General features: G+C 47.1%; 1 protein-coding gene across 2 annotated transcripts in view; it reads left to right on the top strand.

The window, feature by feature from the left end:
- Nucleotides 1-9,554: 9,554 nt before the first annotated feature.
- Nucleotides 9,555-19,943, top strand: part of FHL1 (four and a half LIM domains 1) — a 29,485-nt gene continuing 19,096 nt past the window's right edge. The window contains exon 1 of one of the 2 annotated variants that reach the window (XM_015626475.3): nucleotides 9,555-9,687. The gene's annotated coding sequence lies outside the window, so the exon portion shown is untranslated. The remainder of the gene's footprint in view (nucleotides 9,688-19,943) is intronic. The other variant, XM_015626476.3, reaches the window with a different exon arrangement.

Raw genomic sequence — 19,943 nt, 5'->3', positions numbered from 1 at the left:
GCTGGCAAGACTGAATTCCATTGCTCTAGGGAGAAGAGCCCAGCTAGGGGCCAGGCAGTCCTGCCTGGATGGCGCTGGAGTGTAGTAATGGATCTGAACAACCCAGGCTAGAGTGTGCTCCAGCTAAACTGTCTATAGAATTTCTTACCAGACTATCTGGAATTTGTTAAGGTTGCTGAGACATAATTTGCTCTAAAATAAGAAAGAAGAGGCTGATAAACAGAAAAACAAGACCACAAGAACCAGATAACAGAGGGTGGTCAAGCACCTGGACTGTGACCAATCACATCTCCTGAACGAGTGGACAGAATAGAGGCGCCAATCAAGAAATGTGTGACTGGTGTGGGCAATAGTTTTAGAATCTATGAGTTAGTGCATAATGTAAAGAGTAAATGGCTTCTGTGTAATCATATTAATCAGAGGTCCTGAGCTCCCACACTGGAGCAGCTCTGTTTGCAGAGCTGGCTGGGCTGCCGTGGCTACACCACCATCAGAGAAGGATGCATGGGCTCCTCAGGCTGGGAAAAGGAGAGTCCACTGGCCTCCCCAGGAACTGACTCAGGACACTGAGTGGAGGTTATGGTGTTGCTGGAAGTCCTGGAGCACGAGAAGCAGGACAGTTAATACCTGGAGGCCGCCGTGCCTCTGATGCAGCAGAACGAGTAAAGCTGAGGCGCAGCGTGTAAATATTTATAGCCAGTTACCAGGTTTCATATTTGGCCAATCCCTCTGTCCCTCCTGGCTCCTACCACTTGATGTTTGTGAGTTGCCAAGGACACTGGCAGGGGCAGGATCCTCTCTGCAGGGAGCCAGGGGCAATGCTGTGGCACTTGGAGGCAGCAGGGCTCTGAGTGACCTTTCCTGCAGCCAGAGCTGGTTCTGGCTGTGCTGCCACATCACAGCAGCACCCTCTGCACCCACCAGCAGCTTCGGGAAGGGGGACACGAGACACTGATCAGACCCCCAAATGGCAGCTGAGGTTTGCCTGAGGGAGGTGGAAAGGGAATGTGCAGCACCCTTTTTGTCTTGGGACATGCCTCTGTCACCTCTCGTGGTAGGGAGCTGCTCTCCTGAGGGGCTGTTACATCAAAATCTAAGCAGTCTGGGCACAATTTTCATGTTCTTCCTCAGATACAGAATGTCTAATGCCAAATATTTTTTCTTGCTGTTGGTTCAGTTCCTTCTTCTGTTCCCAACTCTCACTTGAGCTGCTGAGGGGAAAAAAAAATAAATCCCAATATGCTTTAACTGAGGAGATTTATTTCAGTTTGGAAGTGGCAGGAAGACAGCTTCTCTGTAGCCATGCATATGTCTGAGATCTTTCTCTTGGGTCTCTCAGTTTGACTTCAAACCATTGTTAAATCACTTTTCCTCAGCAGAACTCAGCAAAGAGGTGAGTTCTGTCATTTTTACTTAAGAGACGATTCCCAGAAAATTTAGTTTAAACCAAAGGCAACAAACCCATGCTCCCTTTGTGCCAGCTAAACTAAGCCAGTTGAAAATCCCATCTGACTGGAAGGAGAACAAAAGTCCAGCACAGACAAATCTCCTTCACAGCTGGGTATCAAGTCTAAAATCTTTTGTTCAAGAAAGCTGCCTGACAGCTATTTACTGCAGCTCCTTCAGCACACTGAGCTCAGGAAATTGCATTCATAATTTCCTTAGTGCCAAATGGTTTGTAATTTTCCCATGACTATTTCTTTTTTTGTTTGTGAAACAAAGCCTCTGGAAATATTGCACAAATTTACTTTTTGCCTAAGTATGAAGCTAAGAAGAAGTATATAGTTTAATAGGATACCGTTCCCTTGATTTGTTTGGCATAGAGAACAAAAACCCCAACCTCATTTGTGGCTAAGGTTTCCATTGATAGTCTTGTGATATTAATACAATCTTTTTTTTTTTAGCAAAGGAAAATTGATCTGATATAGAAATTCAAAATACTTACCTAGCCAGTGCTGTTGGACAGAAGAAGAAAACAGGAAAGGTGGAAAGGTGTGACCTGGCTTTTCCACATCACCATCAGTGCAGGCCTGAGCAATCAGTATGTTTCCCAGTGTCTTTATGTGAAAGAAAAAGGCTTTGATTTATGCAGAGGCACTTGGGTGTGGTGAGCTGGGCTGGTGATCAGTTCCAGCCCTGGGACAGAGCTCATCCAGAGCCTTGGGCAAGTGGCTGCTTTCTGCACTTTGGTCCTGGAGTAACCCCAGGCACATAAGGCTTGTTTAGGTTGGTACCTTGGAGTACACCAAATTTAACCCTCTGCACAGATTCAGATGCCATTATCTATGACACTAAATATGATTTTCACTGGCATTAATTGTGAGTCGCACAAAATCTATATGTAGGAGCCAGAAGAGCATTTATTAAGACTCCCCAGCTTGAGGCTTTGCATCCAGAGAGACAAGGACATGCTGGTGACAGGGGCTGGATGGGGCTGGGGTGTGACTCTGCATCCCATCCCATGGACTGCAAGATGCTGTGGCAGCAGAGGAGGTTTGTGGGAGTCTATCGCAGTCCATGTGGCCTGCAAAAGAGCTCTGCTCTGGAACCAGAATTTTCTCCATTACTTTTGAGTGTGAAAGCTTGCTCTCTTACCACTTGTCTGTTGTTGCAAAGCCTGCATTTTAAACCTTCACGTATCTTTGCCTCTCTAGGAGGGGAGCAAAAAATGCTGTTATGTCTTTGTGTACACACAGGAACCTGAGGCACGTTGGGCAAATCCCTCCATCGTGGTCATGCTGACAGGTGAACAAACGAGGGACTGCAGGCACTGAGCACCCCTGCTCCTTTCTGGAGCGTGTCCACAGCATTTCCAGCAGCCCTGGAGCCAGGCAGGTGTTGCCTGAGGGACTGATGTTGTGACTCAGCCCAAGGCAAGGAACCAGTTTGTACCATGATGGGGAATTGAACTTCAGTGCCCTGAGCTACAGCAAACACTGTGAGCCTATGCCTGCTGTTCCTCATGTTCATGGAATGGTCTAATCCAGTTGTATGTGTTTCTTCGTGGTCCTCAGCTTTCTAATTGATTTGATTTTAGCTGCAGACTGAAGGAAAATTGAATTTGTCATGCTTTGAAAATTTCCTCTGCTATTAAAGCATGTGTTTTACTTGTGTTAGTCTGTGGGTGCCTCGAACAAATTTTTTCCTAGACTAAAATCTAAAGCTAAAATTAGTAAAGAAGCTTAATTTTGGTCTGGTGCCTGAAAGCCATCTTTTCAGATCTGGAACATGAAACTCCTTGTGAGTCTCCACCAAGGAAAAACTCCAACATTAGGATAATTATGTACAGTAAGATAGACACATGTATGTCTCTATAATATGTATCATCACAAATGCCTTTGCTCTGTTTAAAAGAAGACCTTATATTATATTGCTATTTCTTTACCTCATTACTATTAGAAACCTTTGTTAAATCTCTCTCAATAGGTATCCACCCAGGAATTGATAACTGACAAGGACCAAGAACCAAACCTCTTTTCAAATTTTATCTCTTTGGCTTATGTAAATACTCAAATATTTGATGGATTCCTGTTATTGTTTAATGTCTGGCCAAGGTGTTTGCTGGAAGGGCCAAAGTCTGGAAACATTTAAGCAAACTGTGCCCCAGCAGTTCTTGAAGTCAATGGAAATTTACTTGACTTCAGCAGAGGGTGGCTGAAAAGTTCTAGAGCAAGCAGTAGTTGTGCAGGAGCAAAACTCTTTTTGTGGCCAGGCTGCTCCCCACACTTCAGCCTGTGGGCTCTGCTCAGGGTTAGGCAGGGTTTGCACAGCCCAGGAGGTCGAGGATGCAGGGGCAGAGCTGTGCCCTGTCCCAGGGGTGTGGGCCCAGCTGGGGCGATGCCCGTGGCCACAAGCTGCCTGCTGCTCCCACATCCCTGCTCGTGGGCCAGCAGGAAAAAACACCAGGACCCAGCACATGAATGTGGATGGAAATGCTGAAGTTCAAATGACCCTAGAGCAGAAAACCTCGAGCCCTACCCTTGGCAGAAAACGTGGCATGTTTGAATAGCCCCTTGCAGGCTGTAGATAAATAGCTGTGACTGCTGCCAACATTCCTTGAAAACTTACATTGTTGCTGGAAAGGCAGTTGGAAACCTTAGTTTCTCTTGCCTTTTCCAAATGTAGCCTTGCTACAGTCAACAGATGGGTCCACTCCTGTGGGGCTCTGGTGCATCATCTTTTATAAATGGGAGTCACCTTTGTAATTTTCCATGCACAGAAGGAGCAACTTGTTCTGGAAGAAGCATTTTGGACTCTGCCAAAGGACACCAAGAGAGCTGACACGGCTGCTCCTCTTAATCTGATAGCTGAGCCATTCCTGCAGCTGCTTTTTAAAGGTGGGAACAATCTTTAGCTAGAGCCCTTCTCCATGTGCAGATTCTGGTGTCACTCAGGAAAATCTGAGTAGCAGTGATGTCACAAATAACACAGCCACTGTAATTACTCATGGGCTTATTCACTAGCAGGCTCTCAGCAGGTGATTGTCCAGCTTTTGGAAATCTCCTTTGATCCCTTGATCCAGGTTTGCTGATGGTATCTTAGGGCTATGCCACAGAAATACTTTGACACTAAATTGGGGAAAGCTGAGTAGTCTTGTGCATGTCACCTAATACAGTCATAATCCCCTTTTTTTTTGTGGCTTGCTGTTTTGCCCGCTAGATTAAAAGAATCATAGAATCATAAAGGCTGGAAAAAGCTGATATTGAGTCCCACCATTAACCTGACACTGCCAATCCCAGCTCTAAACCATGTCTCTAAGCACCACATCTACATGGTTTTTGAGCTCTCCCAGGGACCGCAGTTCCACCACTTTCCTGGGCAACCTGTTCCAATGTTTGACCACCCTTTGAGTGGAGAAATATTTCCTAATATCCAATCTAAACCTCCCGTGGTGCAGCTTGAGGCCAGAACAACTTGGTCCTTTTCTGGTTTGTTCAACCAGTGATGAAGAGGAATCCACTGATGCCCCTCAGCAATTTCACCCTCACCCCCTTGGGTGTGTATGATTTCCAAGCCACACTGATAGAAGGATTGCAGCAGAAACACAGAGATGTCTGTTTTTGGGCAATCTGGCTGCTCCCAGTGAGGGTCACAGCCCATGGTTTGTGGCTGACAGGTTGTGATGCTCTCCTTTAGATCAATTTGGAAAGCAGTGTGTTGTGTATTCAAACTCCATGGAAAAGGCTTTGCATCATTGATGTTTTAACCACACCGTTCCAAACCTTCCCTAACCCCTCCCTTACTTACTCCCAGAGAGGAATGACTGAAGTGTTTCAGCTTTTCCATTACTTTGCCTGCCTGGAGCCTTAGTGCTGATGGCTGTGAGGTAATTAGCTGCTGTCAGGTGAGTTCCAGCTGCCTGCAGGCCTGAGGCTCCATCTGGCCACCAGTTATCCCCCAGGGCAGCAGAATGGTGGGATGGTTGAGGGTGTGGAGACTGATGGATTTCTTTCCCTATTTCTTCTCTTCTCTTTACTCTCTCACAGATCTCTTGAAATGATTCACAGCAGGGCAAGGTGTGCACCTGGGGCTGAAAACAGACTTTGGAAAAGTCAGAGGACAGATTGAGGGAGCCATCACTGGGGCCTCAAGGGATCAGCTTTCCAACATGATAGTTCTCCTTTCAGCAGGGAGGCTGTGTGAGCCACGGATGCTTTATATTCCAGTGGGAAAGGAACCCATCCAAAACAGGGCACAAATGGCTCCTGCACAGTCAGGGACATGGATGTCACAGGAGCAGCCAGCCTCTGGGGCTGCCTCTGCTGGGAAGGCTTCCTGATCTCAGAGGCTGGCGAAAGCAGGTGGCTGTGTGGTGAAAGGAGGATGGAGCCTGTCAATTAGGGAATTAACAGGGCAGTGACCCTGGGGAGTCAGTGTGGATAGGGAGTCAAGAGGCTTTGTGATGGTACCTTAAGCCCAAAATAGCTGCAGCCCTCAGACTACAACTTGGAAGGGGGAAAGAGTCCTTCCAAGCTCTTTTGGACTGTTGGGAGGGGAAAAGAACCCTTCTCAGCTCTTTTGGACTTCTGGGAAGGGAAAAGAGCCCTTCCCAGCTCTTTTGCACAAAGGGGAGAGAGGGGATAAGGACTGGTAATTACTATAATGAGGGGGGTTGGTGATTATTTTCACCTGGAGCTCAGGGAAGGGCTGAGTGCTTCACTGGGAGAGGAGGGTTCTGGAGGGTTTGTGTGTGGAGGTTTTCCCTGCTGGTGTGAAGAGCTGCTGTGGCTCTGTGTGGCCATGTGTCCCACCTAGGGCAGGTGAGTGGGGCAGCTCTGTCTCATGCAGGGTGAGATATCTCACCACTGTCAGCCTGGACTGGGGTGTGACACCACGGGGACACCATGGATAGGATGTGTCACACCCAGCCCAGCTTGGCATGTGGGACACAGGACAGCCAAAGCCACCCATGGGGCACGTGAAGGGTGTTCTGCATGGATTCACCCCAGGATGTGCTGGCTTCCTTCCACTGCCAAAAGCAGGCCCCATGGTGTGGAAGGGATTCTCCCTCTGTGGCTGCAGAGGGATTTAATGGAATCAGCACAGAGACCCAAAGGATGAATCAAAACACATTTTTTTCCCCACTGGTGCAGATGATCCCTACTCTGGGGTGAGCCCTTGGCTTTGGGGGTGTCCTGCCCTTGGGGTTTTTTGGAGCACTTGGCTGTAGAGCAGCCTCCCCACACCCTCTGCAAGCTCTGCCATCTCCAAATAAAGTTTCCTAGCAGATAGATTTGAGTGAGTAATTCAACCAACTCGGTTTTAAGTGCTTCTGCTTATAATTCATTTTGTTTGGATAACTAGTCAAGGATGTATTGGATCATTGGAGTCCTTCTTTTTTAGATTTATTTACTGTGTTTGCCAAAAATCAATTTGCAGGGTAACTGATTATCTTCCTTAACAAGCACTGGTGGTAGCAGGGGATTGACTCAGGGTTGACTCAGTCCTTTGCAATGAGCTGTGTCATTCTTGCACTTTATTCTTGTTTAATCTGATGCTTTGGCAGAGATTTTTATAGTGCTCTACCATATCTGTAATGTGGCAGTTCCTCAGTGCCCATTCCTGGACTCTGGTTATGTGCTGACCTTGCTCTCTAAACCATCCAGTGCTCTTTTCCAAACAGAATAAAGCTGCTGCTGTGATAAGTGCAAGCTTTGGGGTGCTTAAATTCTTTTCTGTCAGGTATACTGGTCATTTTAAGCTCTGATTTAAGGTCTGATCCTGCACACACTCACTTTCTGGCAGGAGTAGCCAAACTGAAAATGGAGTAAAGCACTTGCTCTGTGCCACGTGCCTTTGCAGACTATTCTGCTTTTTTTTTCTAGATGTGGCATTGTGCTCATGGGACTGGGTAGTGAATCCAACAGGGATCTAAAGGATGCAGCAACTGCAGGATGAGGCCTTGAGCTGCAATCCAATGAGAAAAATGAATTACTCAAATAACAGCCTGCTCTGCTGTAACCAATGACAGCCACATTAAAGAGGTGAATTTATTATTTAGCTGCTGCTCTATTGAGCTGATGGACATGAGGCCTAGGAGTTGCTTTAGATTGTAGCTGGTGTTTAGGATTTGGCCATGAAATCTCTAGTTTGTGTTGTGTGTGGAAGGCATCTAATACTTTAAATAAGGCAGAGGACCTTGATAGCAGCCTGATGACATTCCCTGCAGATATGGGGTGCTTGTTATGCTGTGGGTGGGCTGCAGGTGCGGGTTGTCAGGCACTTATCAGAGCTCTTGTGCTTCTCCAGGATGCATCATCTGCTTAGAATCTTCAAAGATGCAACTGCAGAGGTGTAGGATTAGTCCCCAAAAACTCCTGTGGGGGCAGAGGCAATGGCTGGTCTCTGGTGTAGGGACTCCATTGGTACAGATGCGTCTGGAGCAGTGCCCTTCCCACTCCTCTCTCCTCCTATTTCTGTTTATGGCCAGGGCAGGAGAACTCCTAATTTTGTTTCTCTTTGACAGGAGCTGCCTGCAGGGTAGTTTTCCCTGGTGATGTTCTCCTACAGTTGTGCAACACCTGGCTTATCTTTGTATCCTCACACTCCACAGCTCTGGCTTCTCCTGGAGTTCTTGGCTTGATGTATCTCAGTGGGAATGCTCTGTCTGAATGTTCCATCCTTGATGGGTCTCATCTCTGCAACTTCTCATGGATCTCAGGGATCCTGGAGCTGCAAACACCTACCAAACATCACATCTTAGGGGCAGGGGATTCTGCTAATATTCTTGTAGGTTTGATGGTTGGTTACAGCTATTACAGAAAAGCTCTCACTAACAGTAACTTTTATGTTTGCTGGGAGAGCTGTTGGAAAAATGAGCTGGAAATGGGGTGTTTGGATTCCTTTGAAAATCAAGTGTAAACTTCAGTCCATAGTGATAAACGATGTTGGTGTTTCACATCTGTGTTTTATGCATGCCTGACGTTGTTCTTGGCAAGTGGTGTCGGTCTGAGCCTTGATGTTCTTGTCCCTGCTTGGGATGTTGTTAATATGGATGATGCAGTGTTGGAGGAATCTGTGGGACTTACCTGTTGAATGAATAGAGACACAGAGAAATATGAATGTTTTTGTAAAGAGAGTGTGTTTGCACTTACACAATGTTTTTGTTTTAGTAGCAAAGAGAAATTCCTTGGCCCAAGCATAATGATCTGCTTTCCAGGGATACTGGTGTTGTGTCCAGCACACCTACCAGCCTCTCCTGCCATTATCAGGAGCTCTGTGGTGGCTCTCCAAGGCACCACAAAAGCCTGTTTGTAGAGCAAAAGCTCCAACACAAACACCTCTTGTTAAAAAACTTAGTTACTTGCTGGGCCATGTGTCCAATAGCAGAAGAATGGAAGAAAGTGGGATAAACTCAGAAGAATATGAAAAGAGTAAGGGATGGAGAAAAGGAGAAAAGAAAACAGATGTGAATGTTGTGAGATTTTTCTGGTGTGGTGCAGCACAAGCAGGCAGATTTATTTAAAATAGGAATGAATTACTACCTGACAGTACTTTTTTTTTCATGTCTGCTTTGAAGAAATGCTCCTCTCTTGGCATAATTTTTTCTGTGCTCTCTTCAGTTGGGTCCTCTCCCTCCCTGCAGACTTCTCACTTAAAACACATCCCTGCTGTTCTTTTTGTGTCCTGCAAACTCTGTCTATGAACCTGAAGGTGATGTGTAACTGAGCTTCCAGGAAAGGCTTTAGCATCGAGAGAGGGTTGTTTGGACAGGGTAGGAACCCGGCGAGGCATCTTCCTGCAAAGATTTTGTGCCTCATTTTCCTTGCCTGGCGTGCAGCTGCTGGCACTTTTTGGGGCAGCGGGGTTGTTCCCAGCCTGCTGCGTCCCAGGGCTCCCATGGCAGCTCTGTGCTGCTGCGGGGAGGTTCGGAACAGCTCTGCTGGCAAAGCGCCACCGCTGCTTGGGGTTTTACCCCCACGGATGGTGCCGTGACCCCGGGAGGAGTTCCCACCTCCAGCTGCTCTGCGGGCAGGAGCGGTGCTCTGGGCTGGACTAACTTTTTTTTTTTTTTCCCTTCTTTTGCCATGCACCTCCCTGCTATAAGCGTGGAAGCCGCGTTTCTGTGGCTGGACAGCCCAGCCCAGCCCCGGAGCAGAGCGCTCCCGTGTCCGTCCCGCAGCGCTCCATCCCTCCCCTCCTCCCGGCAGCGGCCGCCTCGCAGCATCCCCGGCTCTCCGGCTGCCCGTAAGCAAATGCCTCCCTCTATCCCTCTCCAGCATCGAATCGCCGGGCAGGCAGCGCTTCAGCATCCCACGCTTCGCAGATCTTTGGATTTCAGGGCTGGGGCTGGTCTTTTCTCTGCCTAGTGGTTGCTCTGCCGGAGAAGGGTTTGTGAGAGCAGGGATGGGGAGTGGGAAGCCTGTGGGTGTGTAATGTGCTTCTGAAACATTCTTCAGCAAGCAATTTCTCCGTGGTTCACTGAGTTAGCCTCAGAAACTGCTTGTTTTATGGGTTGTTTTGGAAATGGGATTTATCTACATTCTTGCTTCTGATTTCTCCTGCATCCTCTTTTTCTGACAAGCATATTCCCTCCTGGAAGGTGGTTACTTTGAAAGTACGGGCGGGCTCTGGGGTATAAACACAACTTTTCTCTTTGCTTCCAAGTTGAACTGTTGCTTAGGGAGCATTTGCAGTGGTACTGAGTTGTGTAAGAGCTGTCAGCTCTGTGCTTTCTTGGGCAGGTGATCAGATGTGCCTCTTTGAGGCTTTTAATGAGAGCTGGGGAGGAAATAACTGAAGCAGAGGCTGTTTTGTGGGATCTCAGGTGATGGAGGAACAATCCTGGGAGCAGACTGGCAGTAACAGAATTGGGGAATACGGAAATGCAAGCTTTTACCTAATAATTATCACGTTTTCCTCTTTCTTTCTGTATTATGGAATATCAGGCAGTTGCAGAGTTCCTGCAGCTGCCCCCATGTGAATGCAAACACCTTTAGCTTTGTACAAGTGCTGCACCCCTGTATCAACATAGATTTGGGAAGTCACTTGCATGAATGAAGTTGTATTTGCCCAAGTGTTTGCAAGATGGGTGTTTCTGTCATTAATCTTTTCTTTAGTAAATGGTCAAAAGCTAAGTTAATGCATGGGTGGGACTCTGGTCCAGTTTGTGTTGTGTAAGTAGGAGCCTGTCTGTGGTTGAGAAAGGGATATGACTATATTTTAAACCACTGAAATCTAGCACATGAAATGGGGAAAATTATAAAAACAATCCACCTACCAAATAGCCTTTTACCCTGTTTTCAGAGGAAGAGTGTTTTTTGAAAATCAACAACAAAAAAAACTTCCGAAAGGAAACTGATTAAATTCTTAAGCCATGATGTACAAAGCAAATAGCTGATCAAGCAGCCAAATATGGCTTTGAAACGTCAACTTTCTTTTGTAATGATAAAAGCACCCACATACTTCAGTGACAACACCCTTTTCTTCTTTTTTCTCAAAAACAGCATTCTTGAATTCAAACCAGTTCTTAATTTTTCCTTAAGGAGCTCAGCATATAAAAATTCCTTCTTGACTAATACCTGAGAGAAGAATGTGGGTAGGTGTTTCAGAGCTGGCACAAGTGCAAAAAACCCCTCCAGATGTCAGTGCAGCAGAAAGCCAGTCACTCAGATTTTGGATTGTGGCTCTGAAGAACGAGTTCAGGGCTGGGATTTTGCAGCTGGTTTCTGATGTGCACTGCTCTTCAGGAATTTTGGCTGGGGAATGTTTTCAGGATTGGGCCCTTGAGCTGTTTCTAGCAGAAGCTATTCCCTGCTGTGAGCAATGGCTTGTCTCCCTGTGTGCTGGTATAATTCTCTGCTTGGATGTAAACAATGGCAGCTGTTCAAAAGGAGGCAATGTTTAGGGTACTCAAACACTTGAAAATAAACACTCTCCTGCCCATCTTGGCTGGCCTTTATTTAGGAAGCAGCTTTTCCATCGAACTGTACCGTGAATGGAAAATCCAGATATATGGTAGGAAGCAGCTGGGGGAGCACAGTCAGGTGCCTGTTTGTGTCCATGCAGAGGGGAATGATGCTGTAGAATGCACTTTCATCTGTAATCTAAATCCTTATCACATGAATATAGCATGCAGTCCACACCCATTGCACTAGGATGTAACAAAAGCTTTAAGGGACTGACCTCCTTGTCCCCAGGAAGCAATTTCCTTCCTTCTGTATCACAGAATACTTTGGTTGGAAGGGAGCTTTAAAGGCCATTTAGTCCACAGGGACACCAACTAGGCCAGGTTGCTCAGAGCCCTGTCCAGCCTGGCCTTGAACACTTCCGGGGATGGGGCATCTACCACCTCTCTGGGCAATCCATGCCAGTGTTTGATGGGTTTTTCCAGTGTAAAAATCTCCTTCCTTGTATCTAGTCTAAATCTAACCTGTTTCAGTTTAAAACCTTTGCCCTTGTCCTGTTGCAGCAGCCCCAATAAAAAGTTTGTTCCTATCTTGTGAGCCCCCTTGAAGAACTGAAATACAATTCTGCAATAAGGCCTTCCCAGAGCCTTCTCTTCCTCAGGCTGAGCAATCCCAGCTCTCTCAGCCTGTCTCCAAAGGAGAGATGCTCCATCCCTTTAAGCCCATCTTCCCTGTCTCACCTGGCCTTGCTCCAACAGCTCCGTGTCCTTCCCGTGCTGGGACCCCAGGGCTGCATCTGCAGGTGAGGCCTCACAAAACGGAGCAGAGAGGCAGATGAGAGCCAGGAATAATACTATAATACTGTCCCCTCAGCAGCAGCCTGCGTGAATTGTGTTCTTTTAAGTTTATTCACCAGCCAGTGGAAGCATTGGGGGATTTAGGTGGAAAATTCCCCATATCTTTGCTGATGAGACAAGGATCACACAAGCCTGTGTTTAGCATTTCCCTTTTTGTGGTGCTGCTTAGCCCTGAAGTCCCAGTGGCATTAAATGCAGCAGGAAAAGCCTCACCACCAGCAATGTGCAAAGTTTGCTGAGGATTTTGATTGGTATTGATTTGATTGCTCCTAAATCAGAGCAGCTCCCTGGCGAGCCATGGGCACGCTCTGGCACCAGGGTTCCACAAGGATCACACGGAGATGCAGATGTGTGGAGGGCTGAGCCAAGCACTCAATGCCTGCTTGTCACCCTCCTGGTCCCCAGCCACTGTCATCTTGTGCCCTGCTGGTAGGAGAGCAAAGGTAGCAAAGCTGAGATTTCAGATTCAATTTTATTGAGCAGGGTGGACTCACTTTTGCTTGAAAAGATAATGGAAATCGTGTCCATGCAATAAACCTTCCCAGAACTGACCTGTCATTTCATTAAAAAAAGGTATTGTAAGTCAAAATACTACAGCTTTATTCCTTGGGATCTCTTTTTATTTAATTTCTCTGTTATAGAAATGCAGACAGGGAAAGTAACAAAGCAGAAATGTCTGAGATCAGTCATTTTGTGTCTGATTTTGGCAGAGTGAGTGTGGGAGGAAGAAAGAGACCTCATATTTCACTTAGATACTCTGATTGGAGAGGAGTTTCAAGCAGATGGCTCTTGAGACACTGGGACTCTAAAGAATTAAATGCTATTTAGATAAATGCATGCTTCCATTTCTGCAGTGTGGTTTTGGAAGGACTGTGCCATATATTCTGGCTTCAGTTCTTTTGTCCACTAAAAGCCCTGTTTGCAGCCACTTGGCTGGGTGTAGGACCAAGGGACTGGAGCTTCCCTGGGGTTCAGAGACAGGACATAGCCCATCTTGTTCCTCTCCCCAGTGTGCTTTAACTGGGACTTTCTGTAGCTGAGCAGCCCAGAGCTGGGTCTGGGAATATCACCCCAGCTGGCTTCTGGAGGAATGAATTGGAGCCAATAGGCTGAGGCTGGTGTGTGATGAGCATTTATCTCTGCAAAACCTTCCCAGGACTGTAAAGCAAAACTCTCCTACCAGAAATGGCTCATTTTTCTGCTCAGTGTTTCCTGCAAAGGCTTTGCTGTGCTCCCAGCTGCTGGTGGAAAGCTACAGAAAAGCCCTTGATGGGGCAGTGCTCACCCTCCCTGCAGCACACATTGAGGCAAGAGCTGGCCCTTGATACTTCCAGAGTGATTGAGGTGTGTGAAGTGCTAATAATGCTGCCAGAGCAAATTCCTCCTCTCAGAGCAAGAGAGCATGGCATTTTCTGTGGGACAAAGGGATGGAGGGATGCTCTCCAGCTTTTTCATCTCCATCAGAATAGATGGGAAATGGGGTTTGTGTCCTATGGCAAAACATTTATTCATAAAATTCATAATTATATTCATAAAATTACATTTAAGTCTTTGGAGAAAATCAAAGCAGGGTGAGGATTGCATTATAGCCATGCTGGAATGGTATAGACAGGGTTGGAAGCACTCTTTCAAAAAAGGCTGAACTAGAGTTCACAGGAAGAAGTTGGAGAGCTAGGGCAGGGTTCCTGGCAGTTCCTGGAGCTGCAATCCAGGGTGGAAGGGCAGATATTTTGCTGTGTGCCTGACTGGAAACTTTCAGGCAGAGTTACAATTTTGGTTTGGATGCTGTTACAGAGTTGCATCATTTTTGTAAATACAAAATTCAAACCCTCTTGACTTAGATCTGATGTTTTCAGAAGACCCACTTGTTCCACAGATGTGCCTCATCTTATTTCTGTTCCTTGAGGTGGCCCCAGTGATTTGGGATGCATCCCCCTGCAGAGCTGTCTGTGGTGTGAGCTGGCAGCCAAAGGTCAGAACTGTGAGGGATTGAAAGTCATGGGACGTGGCTGCATTTGTGATCTGTTGGGGTCAAATACAGAATGCTACTTGTCACCCAGATGTCTAATGAAGAACAGGGAAAAACTATTCCTGCTGGGAAGAATCACTGCAGGGCTTCCTTGTTTCTAATCCCTTTCCATCCCTGGAAAGGGGAAATGAGCAGAGTGGAAAAGAGGAGACTAAAATCTGCCTCACAAGAGGCTGTCTAACAGGTAGAGCTTGAGATTTAATAGTTTGGATCAAAATGTTTCAGAGCTTGAAACTTGGTGAACTGCAGAGCTACAGGGAAATGAATCTGTTCTCCTGTTTCTATTGTGATGTGGATGGGGAGGTAAATAACAGGAAAAATAGCTAAAATGACCGAATGGAACAGAAAACTCTCCTAGAAAATCTGCCCAGTTGTCTTCAAGACATAAGAAACCTTCATTCTTTATGATGCTTTGACATATGAAGGAGCTTCAAATCAAATACTGGCTGGCTCCAGTGATGTCTGTCTGCTGAAATGATGGGTTTAAGACCTGTGTTCACAAGAAATTGCGTGTGCTCCATATGCCAAGGGACTCCTGCAGGGAGGCACAGTTGATACAGGGATTTATAATCCACCTATTTTGCTTCAGGGCCCTTTAGCACTGCAGCAGCTGCCCCAGAGTGTGTGGGTTCTTGTGTTACACCAGCTCTCAGCTGCAGAGGAGTTCAGAGCTTCTGACAGAGCAAGAATTGCTCTTGCTGTTTTGCTTGGACAGAGCAAAAAATCCACTCAATCCTCCAAAACTCTCTCATATGAACCATAGTGCTGGACATGCCTTTCTTCTTGTGCTAAGAAAAATAGAAACAGCTCATCACACTAAAGCCGTGACTGGTCCAGCCCACAGTGGTTGATAGCTGACTTTCCTGCAGGGATTTGGCTCCCAGATCTTCCTCAGAGATCTTGGTATGGGAATATTCAGTTTTCATGTGCTTCCAGGGTTCTCTGACCAAAGATCCCCTTTAACTATGACACTACCCTAAATATAGCCCCCCTACTGCTGGAGGATGCTGGGGTGGGAGAAAATAATGTTCTTTCTTTTAAAGAGATGGCCCAAGAGGTGGGAACCATCTGGGCTTGGCTGGCTGCTCACAAGGCATTTGCTGTTTGTTTACCTTGGGACTGGCTGCCCCTGGCAGTTGTTACCATTAGCCTTTCTTATCTGTTCTTTTCTATAATAAACACTGGAGCAAAGGTTTGGAATTAGTCACTTCTGAGGCACTGCCTGCCTCCCTTTCCAGCTTCTGTCTAATAGTCCCGTTTTTGGACTCTTGAGTCTTTTCACTTCATTCTGTTCCTGTTGGTTTTCCCCTCATCTCATTGCACTGAGATAGCAAAGAGCTCTTTAAAATTCCTGGTAGGTGTGTCATCCCCAGGGCTGCAGCATCCCAGCAAACCGCTGCCTTGGGACAGCTGTGTGAACTCACAAGGCTCTTGCTGTGTGCTGCAGAGATTTCTCTACCTTGATTTACCTCATCCAGTGGATGAGTTTGATGAGTTTCTGACTGATGGCTGCTCAGTTGAAGAGCCCAGAGAGGCAGTGTCAGGATCCCAAGAGCATTCCAGGGGCCTGGCAGCGTGTCCTGCTCTTTGGTACAACATTAACCACAGGGCAGTCAGTGGTTTGAGGGAATGCAAACACAGACAGCACCTCCCCAACACAGGTGTGTGGTCCTCATCTGGACTGAGCAATCTGAGATTGTGATCTGGAGATTGAGTGGCTTTGCTTCCACTTAGAAATTCCCTGGTGATCTCTAAGCATTGTCCTGATGTGATCTTGCTTCAGACAGTACTGGAGAGAGGCACTAATGAACAGCCCAGGGTGCAAGGATTTTCCCCTCTCTCTCTGGTCTCACTTTAAAAATACACAGAGGTGTGTATTTCACTCAACACATGCAAATTGAGTTTCCTGTCTACCCTTGCTCTGCCACTTGAAAGCCAGTCATGCTTCCCCAGGGGACAGCCTGCCAGGTGAATGTCACTTGATGTAAAACAAGTATCTCAGTGCTGCCTCTGGAAATGGCCAGGATGACAGTGTGGGATCAGGATTGGAGAGCAGCCCATGTCACCTTACAGCAGCACAAGGACACCCAGTGGGGATTCCAATTTTAATTCTTTCTGGTGTTACTTTGGTGGATGCTAGAACACATCATCCACACCTTTCCATAATATTCCCTTCTCTCTTGTGCCATTATCACCATAATGATTTATAGCCAAAGGTGGAAACTTCAACTCTGGATCTGTCCCTGTAGGGATGGGTTTCTTGCAGTAGGTGAGGGACACACCATTCCTGTTTGGGGGTAGATTTGCTGAGTTTTGGCTGGAGAGGATTGCAAACAGCATCCCTGCAGTTACTCTGCTGTGCTGGAGAGGCTGTAAAACTTGTTTGGGGTGGCAGGGGGCTGCCATAAAGGCTCACCTGTGGTGTGTGTGAGTGAAAGCCATGCCTCACACCTCCTTTCCTCGATTCCATGTCGCTGGGGTGAGCCTGAAGGCAGCTTTCCCTCTGCCCTGCAGGGCTCACACCGCCCGGAGCGCCCTGCAAACACCTCCTGCCCTCCCAGCTCTGCCCCAGCCTGTGCTTCAGTGCAGGGAAATCTCTGTGTGCTCTGCTAGACACTGAACCAAACAACCAATAAATCTCTTATAGACCAAGGAGTAACTTGTTTTGGTTACCAGGGAGATTGCCAAGTGCAAATTCAACCTGAAATAGCGATGAGCTCATCCTTGGAGCAGCATCCGTGCCTGAGCCAGAGCAGCCGGATGGAAAAGGAGCCAGTGCCAGGAATGCTGTCCGCTCCACCGACAGCTGGATGCTCTGGGAGCTGTTTTGCCAAACAACTTTTGACTTGTAAACGAGATTGGGCAGGGAATGGTGCCTGAAGCTGGCTGCTGAGACAGGGCTTTTACAATTCCTGGAAGTGTGGCAATGATATTCCTCGTGGGAGTGTGGGCTGGAGAGCTTTGGAGGGGGGGTTCAGACACTGCAAAGGTGGCCTTCTCTGCCATCTTCCCTATCCTGGGAACTTCTCCCTCTGAAAGGATTGTGGGGATACTGAGATGCTTGGCTTGTAGGTAAGGGCTGGTTCTAAGCAGCTGGTTAGACAGGAGTACTGACAGGCCAAGCCTCTCCCTGCTGCTGCCCCAGGGGCTGGAGCAAGAGCTTGAAAAAACCTCACCCTCTTCTGCAACAGACCTGGGGCAGGAGATGGAAAATTTGGACTTGGGCATTATTTTGTACTGAGATGTCCTCAGTTTAAGCAGGGTCAGGACTGGACTTTTGGAGCCTCTTGACAGGGCTCTGTGGGGGCAGAGATGCCATTTCAGGGATGATGGAGGTTGGGGCTGGAGGGGGGTTCTCGTAGAGTGCCAGCTGTGCCTGAGAAAGGCAGGATAAGGAGGTTGTGCTGCACTCAGTCTTGTGGCAGGAAGGGTTCCTGTATCATCCTGTACCTTTCTCTGCTAGGACAGAGATGTTTCCAGAAGCACTTCATTCAATGGACCAGCATTTTCTGAAGAAGTACAACTTTTAATTGAAAAGCTCTGTCTGTAGGAAGAAGCACAGCCTGTCCCTCTGCACCATGGTGCTGCAGGGGGGGAGGCTGACAAAGTTGTGGCAGTGGTCTCTGCTTGGGTTTTCCTCCCCATTGCTGAATTATCAAATACAGGAAGTTGTGTAGAAATACATGAGAACATCACCTGGCAGCTGTCTTGATGAAGCAATGGATGAGCCCCTTACCAGAAGCCCACTGATGGATTTCAGCAAATCTTTTAAGATGTAATTTCCAGTGAGTGAAAACAGGGAACAATTATCAACAGCACAGATGCAAACAAAAGCTGAGCCCCTGAAAAGTGACCCGTGAACCTACTCACATGATGAAAAAACATGATCCTTTTTTGGATTAACTTCATAGCTTTCTGAAACAAGGGATGGAGGTTGTATCTATAAAAAGAGATTGGTTTCACCATGGGTATTTTGTATTTTGGAAGCCTTTTATTATAATTTTACAATCATGAGAGATCTGTAAATTATGTGTTCTTGCAAGTCCCTTCCAGGGCTGTGGGTGGATGTTTTTCCAGATCCTTTCTGGAGCCCTGTGGGGAATGCTTTGGTGACATGACCAAGCCCCTCAGCATCACAGGCAGCTCTCAGTGCCACCAGTGCATTCAGCCATCAGCTTCAGGGAGAGGCGTCAGGAAAGACTGGTCCTTGGAGCAGTCTGGCTTTTGAAAGAAGGTGATTTTCATGTGAGGACTTAGAGCTGAGCGAGATCTGGGTGAGACAGACACTAGTTCACCTTCTATAGCTGCAGGGTGGGCAGCGCTCTGGTGTGCCTGGGGTGGAGTCTGTGTGACCCAGCTGCACAGCACAGCCCTGTGCCCCAGCCATTCTGACCCCAAACTGCCCATAACTGAGCTGGGCAGGATGCTAAGAAACTTTAAAATCTAAAAATGCCACGTGGAGCATTTTGTCTTCTGTTTTCAGCATCTCTTTGGAGATAAGATGCTGCTTGTCTGATGTGAATTGTTTGCATGTGGTGTCTGAAGCTCCTTTGTGTCGCCTCTTTTCTGTGGGGTGCAGCACTGGATAACATTTGGGAGCAGGACAGGCATCCCTGCAGGTCTTCCCTGAGTCCTCCCCTGGTGTTTCACCTTCTTGGTATCAAGGTGTGTTTGCCTTTTGGCTGTCTCTGGGTGACTAAACCCACTGCTGTTCTTTGCAGGTCCAGGACCAAGCCTAACCTTGCTGAGCACTGGCACAAAGCAGGCAACAGGCCTCCTTCCAGCACAGCTGAGAATTTGTCTCACGGGGTACAGCTTTACCAAAGGGACAGCAGAGTCCTTGCTATTGCAGGAAAAGCCCTCCATGATTTGTAAACCTCACCCTTTCCCCATTGTCCTGCAGCATTCCCAGGGGGATGCGGTGCTTGCGGGCTCTCATGAAGTGCGTTTGCACAAGCTGGTTTTAAAAGAAAGCAAACCACTCTTTCACATCTGGTTTAGCTTTTTGACAGTTTTCTCTGGCATTTGTGTGCAATTAGCACTGCTTTTCTGTCACATGGAGCCCATCCTCTAATAGCTGGATGTGGGCAGCAGTTGCAGAGCTTCCAGTGATTGTATTGAGAAGGGCTGTGGGCTGTTCGTTGTCCCTGAATTTATTGTCTCTCGGCTACTTGAAAACAAAATAATTTTTTGGGCCTGAATCCAGCCCCAGAGCAGGGGATGGCTTAATCAAACACACAAGCACTTTAACCAACTCCAGCTGGTTTATTTCTATGTTTAAAATCACTCTTCTAAACATCTCACTTTTCTTATTCCAGAGTTTATATTTAATTAATGTATCTACACACAGACTTTGCCCATTGCTTCAAGAGTCAGCACTGATAGAAATGCTGTAACATGCAGAGCTGCTGTGAGACCCTTGGAGGAGCGTTGGAGAGACTTCCCTTGGCTCCGAATGCCCTGGCCTTGTGGAGGAGGGGGATGAAGGAATTAAATTTAGCAGTTTCAGTAACCTCCCTCCCCACCCTCCTTTGGCCCAAGCTGTCTCTTACCAAGTATTAGTCTACTGATCTTAACATTTCCAAGACACTAAAGGAACTCAAATTTTGCTAGGTTACCAAAAAACTAGAGTGGGAGTATGCTGGGGAGGAGAATTCCCCTACTTCCCTCTTCAAAACAGCCTCTATCCTGCAGATAATGACACTCAGC

This window comes from Parus major, chromosome 4A (assembly GCF_001522545.3).
Source record: "Parus major isolate Abel chromosome 4A, Parus_major1.1, whole genome shotgun sequence".
Classification (NCBI taxonomy): Eukaryota; Metazoa; Chordata; class Aves; order Passeriformes; family Paridae; genus Parus; species Parus major.
This window is presented reverse-complemented; position numbering and strand designations above follow the sequence as displayed.